General features: G+C 47.8%; 1 protein-coding gene across 1 annotated transcript in view; it reads left to right on the top strand.

The window, feature by feature from the left end:
• Positions 1-4,840: 4,840 nt before the first annotated feature.
• Positions 4,841-8,249, top strand: part of SGCD (sarcoglycan delta) — a 306,084-nt gene continuing 302,675 nt past the window's right edge. Inside the window, exon 1 of the mRNA XM_058034848.1 lies at positions 4,841-4,907. The gene's annotated coding sequence lies outside the window, so the exon portion shown is untranslated. The remainder of the gene's footprint in view (positions 4,908-8,249) is intronic.

Raw genomic sequence — 8,249 nt, 5'->3', positions numbered from 1 at the left:
TTTCAGAGGAAATCTATAGAAGATAACTGTGTGTTTATTATATTTACATGTGCATATCCACATTTGCACCTGTGCACAGAGATCCTGAGCTGCTGGGCTGCAGACAAGCCCCCCAAGCTTTGCTGTGAGCCACTGCTTCTGTGCAGCACAGAAATGGAGTTGTAAGGGCTGAGCTGTGCTGCTGAAAAATGAGGTACAAGGGCTGCTCGTTACACCAGAATAACCTCACGGGCTGTGATGGATTTCCCCTGACTTTTTCGAGTGGCATTGCCAATATTGAGAACAAGCAACTTTGGTGTTGTGGAGAGGGGATGAAAATCCAACAGCCTTGCACGGGGAGGGTCTGAGGACAGCATGTGTGGGCATCCCCACCAACAGCTGCCATGCCTGACTTCGAGCCCCCAGGGGAAAAGGATTTTCTCTGTGTGTCTCCTTCCATGCCCTCATTCAGTGCTGGTTTTGGCAAAGAGATCCAGAGGGGTGAGCATGGCTGGGGCCTGGCTGTGACCCCACTGTGCTGTGGGGTGGAGGTGGCACCTGGACCACGGTGGGGTCTCACTGCCTCCTGCAGCAGGTGTTGGAGCCCAGCAGAGCCATTCCCAGGACACCTGGCTGTTCCTTGGCTCAGTGCTGATTCCTGGCTAGCCCAGTAGCTCCCTTGGCTGCTATGGGGAGGATGGCAGAAACTGTCTAATTTTAGCTCCCTGATGTTGGGCCAGCTTTTCCTAAAATCAGCATCAATGGCAAAACCTACATTAATTTGAGTGGGAAAAGGACTGAACCCAAATGAATATATGCTGGCCTTTGTAATTATCTTTATTAGCTGATAGGGAAGGAAGACCTTATTCACTCGGTGCATTTCTCTGGCTGCCTGGCTGTGCTCCAGGGATGCACCAGCCTGTGAGCAGACGGGCTGGGAGAGCAGGATGGGAGTGCTGGATTCCTGCACCAGGGGCTGGAATGCACTGTCATCCCCAAATGATGAAATCTTGCTTATTTCAAACTGCCAGGAAATGGGGCAACACCCACAAATATGGTGGGTAGGATTTAGCTCAGAAAAACTTTTCCTATTGAGTGCAAAGTTCAAAATCCTGATCCCTGTGAGGGAGCATGTAGGGTTCAGTCAGTGTTAAACACTCATTTTTAGACTGGTAAGAAGAGTGAAAATTGAAGAAAGCTGAGAAACACAAGAGGACAGGTCAGCTTGGCTAAGTGCTGGGGATGGACACAGACTAAAAACAAATCCTACTTGGCAGCACAGGGAATCTGCTGGGGTTGGCAGTCTGAAACCTGTTCCACAATAACTGTTTTCTTCTCCAGTAAAAAGCCAATGTATTGATGAGGATAAGCAGAAAGGATCAGTCTTGATGGAGCTCTGCAGGATGTTCTACTACATTTCTTGGTTCAAATGGCCACAGTTGAGGATCATGTGGTTTTCTCTGCTGATCAAACTGGATATGACAAAAGACAATATAATTTAGGGGTTTTTTTTCTCTTTCTGAAAATGAAATGCTACATGAGATTTCAAATGCTCACGCTTGCATACTTATGGGGCATCCCAACAAAAATTTCCACTGTGCCAGCTCCTGGTTAGCACAGACAGAATTTTGCAACTTCTTTTAAATAAATTCTCTTGACAAAATAATATTATGGCATACTAAAACAGGGCAGACAATTCAATAGGAGCATGCTGAAAGCACACACCTGATATCTTGGTGATACCTCAATAAACAATTCAAGCAAGGTGGGCCCAAAATGCCACAGAAATGTGGAGTTGGTTCTGACCCTTCCATGGTTCCTCCAGCGCCCTTGGATGTCCCTATTTGCTATGAGAGTGTGCACAAATGATTTGCATTTGAGAGGTCTTTCTGGCTTGTTTATTCCTCTTAATTCTTTACAAGGACATCAAGATGCAAACGATGCCAGGGAGGCTCATCGGAAGGAGGCCACCACGGTGGCTGCTGTCTGTAATCCTCCTGCAAAGACTGGAGCACTTCCTTGGGCTGGTCTTTTGCTGGCCATCTGCTTAGCATTCCCTGGTGGTTCTTGGGTTTGGATCTCTGTTTTGTTTGTCATTTCAGTCTCCCACTTTATTATTTCCAGAGCCAAGTGAACCGCTGCCAAAGCCAATGCAATGAGATTGCATTGTGAGCTTTGTGACATGGTACACTTTTCTTTTTATCTTGAAGCCTCAGCTCCTGGAATTAGTTGATTATGTTAGAATCCCAGCATTCATTTGAAAAAAGAGGGGAAGAAAAAAGAGTGGATCTCTGCTCCTCAAGGACCAAGGAAAAAGCTTGAAAAAAAAGGATCTCTGCAGACTTAGCAATCACAGGCTAAATGAAAAGAGGCTCTTTTTTTTTTCCTTCCCCTCGACATCAGACTGTTTTACAGACAATCATCCTATTTCTGAGTCTCTCACAGTTTTTGAGTTCTGGGTGCTGGCAAACCTGAGTAGCAGCTGTTCCTTTCTAAAGGCAGGGAAAATAAGTAGAGTAATCTCTAAGAGGAGCAGTTATTTTATCTTTGCCTGTGCTGCATTTCCCTCTGGCCCTGCAGCCCAGTGGTCAGCCCAGCACTGGGAACCCTTTGCAGCACTCAGACCCCAGTAAGGCCCAGTGAGAGATGGGGGGACAAGAGTTTGTGTTAACCCAGGACTGTGATTCCCTTGAGGTCAGCAGCAGCAGCTGCTGCTGTCACTGACCCCATAACTTTAAATAATCTTAGCTATGGCTGTGTGTGGCACATTTGAAATGTGATTAGGGCTTGCCCACTTCTGGGGTACACACTGTCCCCCAGCTTGGGGATATATTTGGGATAAAACTACTGGAGCTGGGAAGGGTCCATCATTTATATTTCACTTTGCCTAGTGGACTGTTTTCCTATTTTTATTTGTCTGTGGGAAAAGACAGGATGCACAAGTCTGATTTTAACAAAAATATGTTTGTTGGTCTGGATTTTTCATCACTGTGGGCTGAGGCCTTAGGGAAACATATTTTTTTTATTGCTTTTTCCAGTAACTAAATGGAATTAGCATTCCCTGCCATTGCTGGCCAACTGAATCCACTTGCAAATCAGTGCAAGCAAAAGACAACACCAGTTATGAAGTACTAAAATGGGAAGTGCTAAAATTAAAAGAATAACAGAAAAGAAAATGAAGACCAATAGGTCAAATTTGTTTCTTGATTAACTTGATAAAATTTACAGTGCTTGATACTTGCCAGTTTGCTGACGTGCTTTTGTTTTCTCTTGGTCTGTCAGATTTCTTTAGTATTTTTTTTAATCTGAAAATAAGATGAAGATTTTTTTTCATATTATTTACAACAGGAATTTTGTATATAATGTACAACAGGTAGAAGGAGTGCATGTGTCGAGGTTCTGGTGTAGGGTTATATGGTGGAGCCCCTGTTCTTTAGCTGGGAAATGATTTTACAGACCTTTGATGAACCAAACCTGGCACTTCATTGGAATTTTAAGGAAAGGGCAGGTCCCAGGCCCATAAAGGGAAGGGAACAGCAGCAAGTGGCCATGTGATGTAAAGCTCTCCTTGAACATAAGTTTAACCTGTCCTAGCAACCACTAGTCAGTAGCTGCTGAGCTTATTGCAAATTCTACCTTGATACTGAGCTCCAGAGTAAAACGTGGAAGGAAAGCACTCATTGCCATCTGCTAGACCCAAAGTATTTGCATATGGTTGCAAAACAACCAACTTTTTGGAGTACAAAAAAACCCCATTTGCACTGATTCCCTCTCCAACACATGGAGCTCCAAGGCAAAAAGGAGCTGTGCGGCTGCTGGAGCCTTTGTACCACTCTGGGTGGCCGAGCCCCTGCTGCCACTTGGCTGCTGGGCACCGTCTGCTTTGCTAAAAGGCTTTGGCAGGGAGAGGGATGGGGGGGAAAAAAAGGAGAAGGAGGAAAAAATCAATTAAAAAAGGAGGAATGGAGAAAGCAGTATCCATAGTAGGGCAGTGAAGCTGTTGAAGGGTTTAGACCACAACTTTATGAGGAGCTGGGGGTGATAACCTGGAGAAAAGGAGGCTGACAAGAGATCTTGTCTATTTCTACAACTACCTGAAAGGAGGCTGGAGCCAGATGGAGCTTTGACCTCATCTCCCAAAGAACAAGCAGTAAAACAGCCTCAACCTCCAACAGGGCAGGTTTGATAGGATATAAGAAATAAAATCTTCACAGATAGGATTGTCAAGTACGGGAACAGATTGCCCTGGGAATAGTGGGGCCAGCATCCCCGCAGGTATTTCAGCGATGAGCAGATGTGGTACTTTGGGACACGGCTTAGCGGTGGGGTAGGGTTGGAATTGATGGTCTTGATCGTAAAGGTCTTTTCACACCTGAGCGACTCCGTCATTCTGTGAAAAGCAGGGGGGGAAATGGGGCGGGTGTTTGAAAAAGGGAAAGGGGGCAGGAAAAAAGGAAAAGGGGCAGGAAAAAAGGAAAAGCGGCAGGAAAAAGGGAAAGGGGGCAGGAAAAAGAGCGATGGGAAAATGGGAGGGAATGGCGAGAAGGGGAGAAATGAGGAAAGAGAAGAACAGTGGGGTGAAAAGGGAGAAAAAGCAGAAAATCGGGGTGAAAGAAAAAAGGAATAAAAGGCGAGAGGGGGAAAGGAGGAATAAAAAGAAGAGCCGGAGGAGGCAGCGGCGGTGCCGCGGGTGCGGCGGGCGGGGGTGCGGCCGGGCCGGGCCGGGCCGGGGCGGTGCAGCGGGGCCGGGCCCGCCTCTCCGCGCCCCCCCGCGGGCCGGGGCGCCGCGGCCGCGTGTCGGGGGCGGCGCGGCTGCTGCGCCGCGGCTCGAGCAGCGCCGCGCCCCCGCTGCCGGAGCAGCCGCTCCGCCGCCGGCCCCGCGCTCCGCCGGCATGATCTCCTGAGGGGCCGAGCCCGCCCCCGGCCCGGTGAGTGCTGCTGAGGGCCCGGCCCGCGCTCGGACTTGGCGGAGTTTCGGGCTCCGGCCGGCGCTGCCCTTCGCGGGGGGACGCGGCCCTCGGGGTGCTCCCCGCGCCCCGGCTTCCCCGCGCCTCCCTCCCTCACGTCGCTCCCTCACATCGCTCCCACTCATCTCTCCCTCGCTTCCCTCCCTCGCATCCCTCCCTCGCAGCGCGGTGGCTCCGTGTTGGCATTCCCGGAGGGAAAAGTGTCTCTTGGCAGCGGGCGGACGCTGCCCGGCCCTCTGCAAGGCTCGGCCGAGCTTTGCGGGGGATGCTCGGTGTCGGAGCGGGGCGAGGCTCCCCTGGGGAAGGGACTCTGCAAGTGCCCCTCGGGCTGAGTGTTCACAGCGGGCATGTGGGGGGAGCTGCGGAGAGCGCCTTGGGCACCTGCGAGCAGCAGGTGAAAGAAAACGGGCTCAGATCGGGCTGGATCGGGGAAAAGCGCCGGGAGCCGCGGGGGATGCGGCGCTAACAGGTGCGGGGGTCGCGGCTGCTTTGGTGCCGGGAGAGGTTTCCGCACCCCGGGCGGGTCTCGGAGCCGCTGCCGGGGGTCGAAGCCGCGGGCGGGTCCCGGCAGCCGCCTCTGAGGCGCGGGGCTGAGCGGGGCGGAGGGAGCCCCGCGGTGGGAGCCGTGCCGTGGGAACCCTGCGGTGGGAACCCGGCGGTGGGAGCCCCGCGGGATGCCGGCTCCGAGGTGATGCTCACAGGTGAGACCGAAGCTCCAGTGGTTCCCGCACGGATCAGTGTGTTGCCCCCGTTGGGAAAATGTATCCGGTAATGCAAACTTTGAAAGAAAAGTAAGGGGTATTCAATGAGAGGCTCGTTTCGCCGGATTTTGGAGAATTTCTCACGGTTGTTGGTGATGCACTTTGCTTTCTGGTGGTCTTAAGGAGTAGCTGATGTAGAAGATGCCTTTTGGACTGCGGTATTAAGAATGTTTGTTGAAGTGTCTGTGCTTTAGCGTTTGTGAATTTCATGTATAATATGTAATAGGAAAAGAAATAAGTCTGCTATAAATATATATCAGACTATGAAAGGGTATAAGACTATGGAGCTAAGTGCTTCCTGTTAAGTCAACTTTTAAAACGGCTTCTCCCTGGGCAGTAATTCACATTTTTCAAGGGGAGAAAGGATGGGTGCAATTGAATTGCTCAAATTAAGTCAAAATGAATTGCTTAATATTCAGAGGAGTTGATGAATGAGCCATTAAATCAACACTTGCATAGCGTTTCATTGAAAAGAAAAATGAACAACTCTCCATTGTGTGCTGGGCAGAATAGGTCAGCCAGTGACGTTGCTACATCAGTGTGCTGAACTGAGTCCTCCTCCTGCTAACAGATGTGTTTGCTGGGTGACATTCCTTAGGCATGGGAACGAGCTCCCGTGCCCCGTGTGATGAGGATTAGCATCTGCTGTAAATGACTGTAATCGTCCCAGCCTCATCTCGAAGGAGAGAAATCTTGGTTAGGTTTCATTTGGCATGAATTAACATAATTTTATTGACTCCTCGTGTTGATGTATTTCTGTTGAGAATCCACTCCTGTATTTCAAGCTATGTTTTTGTTTTGTTCCTCCCCCAAGGAAAGGCTATATTTTTGAATGCCAGTTTGAGGAAGAAATTATACTGATAAATGGAAAAATAAGGGTCATTATTTTGAAACAAGATTCCTCGTAGTAAAAGCTGTTTTCAGAGCATCACCTCTCAGCAATACAGAGGGTGAGCCTTGCTTCCAAACCCTTTGATTAGCGTAGGCACAACTGTTGCAATAATCTTCTTGCCACAGAAAAATTACCTTTGTCTTTGCCCCTTGAAGTCCTTGAAATCCTTGTGTTGGAATGCACTGTGGATGTTGACTGTATCCTTGTTGTGCCTTCTGGAAACTTCCAACACTTTGAAGAGTCGTGGATAGTACGCCCCTGATGTTTTTCAGTTGCACCTCTTTGCTTTGTAGGTAGCTTGGAATAGCTAATTTTGCTGAAAGCTTTTAAAACTGAAAAAGTGACAGCTCTTCTGGTTTGTGCATGTAAACTGAGTATTGCAAAGGGGAAATTGTGGAGGTGGGTTTTTTGTTTGTGGTGTTTTTCTCTCTTTTTTTTTTTTTTATTTTGTTTGTTTGTTTTTTCTTTAAGGTTCAGAGAAACAGATTATCCAGGCTCCAGCTGAAGGTGGGATTGTAAATTGATTTAGGACTTGAGAAAGCTTCCTGCCTACAGGTCATTCGGCCAAGAGAGAGAACTGGTGTGCAGCCCTTCACAGGCAGGGGCATTTATTCAGGTTTATAGTTACACAGAAGTGTGTTGTGTTATGTAATGTGGTCTGCTGCTGTTTATTTTGGATGGTGTGTATGGACCCAGCAGTCCTGCACAGACCTTTGGGTGATGGGTTATTAGCAGGAGTTGCTTTGATGTTTGGGGAGGTTTTGTGAGGTAGCAGATGGACAATTGTGTGTTTCCCTCATGGGAGAGGACGTTCTGGATCTGGAAATGCCTTTAGGTAGTGCCTGCTGGTAGTGTGCATTTCTCAGATGTTTTGTTATTCTTAGAGGCCAGGGTAGCTGCAGGTGTTTTTGTGCACCAGCAGTGTCTGGTTTAGAGTAGTTTTTATTTTATTTTATTCTAATCGTCCTTAGAAATAAAAGAAGTAAAAATATTTTTTCTCAAAACCTATTGTGCCTTGTAAGGATATCCTGCTGTTTCTGTTTCTTTGCTTACTATTCTTCTCTGAAATCATAATGCATTTCTTTAGTTCTTTTGATAAAGACTTTAACTCAAGCTTACTGGAAAATAGTCGCTCTATACTGAGAGAGTTCTGGCATCTTATTGACTTATTTTGGGAATACTGGAGAAAAATATACAAGATTCACTTTCATTGATTAAATCCTCCAGGGCAATCTTCTAACACTGCAGTTCTCTGGGTGAAAAATTAACTTTCTTCATTGTCTGCTCCTGCTTTTATTTCATTTGTGTGAGTCCCAGGCTCTCTTACCAGTTTACATCAAGTCCCTTAGGTGTGCTTGGAGTGGAAAGTGTCTCAGTGTGAAAGCTCACACACATTGTCATTCTCTGAGCCCATTTGTCTCTGGCCACCACCAGATCCCTCAATCCTGTTGGCCTTACAACAGTCCCAGAGGATTTTGCACCAGCCCATGGTTCTTTCCACCTGTGAAATGTTTCCTGAGTGATTGTAAAAAAAATAAATATTAACAGCTACCTCGATGCTTTTCCAGAGGTTTGGGCAAGATAGCACTTTAGGTGCAGCTTATTGACAAATTCTGATTTATGAGGTAACTGAAAATGTTTGTATTTGTT

This window comes from Melospiza georgiana, chromosome 15, assembly GCF_028018845.1.
Source record: "Melospiza georgiana isolate bMelGeo1 chromosome 15, bMelGeo1.pri, whole genome shotgun sequence".
Taxonomy (NCBI): Eukaryota; Metazoa; Chordata; class Aves; order Passeriformes; family Passerellidae; genus Melospiza; species Melospiza georgiana.
This window is presented reverse-complemented; position numbering and strand designations above follow the sequence as displayed.